Source organism: Musca autumnalis, unplaced genomic scaffold (genome assembly GCF_047663935.1).
Source record: "Musca autumnalis isolate F117 unplaced genomic scaffold, ASM4766393v1 scaffold_4, whole genome shotgun sequence".
NCBI classification, from domain to species: Eukaryota; Metazoa; Arthropoda; class Insecta; order Diptera; family Muscidae; genus Musca; species Musca autumnalis.
Genome location: NW_027411977.1, coordinates 90764374 through 90764698, shown reverse-complemented (window position 1 = coordinate 90764698; position 325 = coordinate 90764374). Strand labels below are relative to the sequence as shown.

The 325-nt window shown below is 46.8% G+C and overlaps 1 non-coding gene across 1 annotated transcript; it reads right to left on the bottom strand.

The window, feature by feature from the left end:
- On the bottom strand, positions 1-73 carry TRNAR-ACG (transfer RNA arginine (anticodon ACG)). The gene has a single exon. It is a non-coding gene; the product is annotated as a tRNA-Arg (tRNA).
- Between the last annotated feature and the right edge of the window lie 252 nt (positions 74-325).

Below are 325 nucleotides of genomic sequence, written 5' to 3'. Positions count from 1 at the left end.
CGATCCTGCCAGGAGTCGAACCTGGAATCTTCTGATCCGTAGTCAGACGCGTTATCCATTGCGCCACAGGACCGCGTGATTATTGACTTTATTATACCTGTGTTGAAATCTGACTCAGATTATCTGAGTAATATATGGAAAATATTCCAGCCATACTCTGTGGCGTATCAACGGCCCTGACTGGATTTAACATGGCAAAGCCCAGGACTTATCTTGGTCCCCCTTTCATCTCAAATGGACACTGACCTCCCCGTAGTGTCACCTGGGGAGTTGCCTATAACACCCGTTAAAGGTAGTGATCTAAAATTTGCGGAGCGTTCAACCA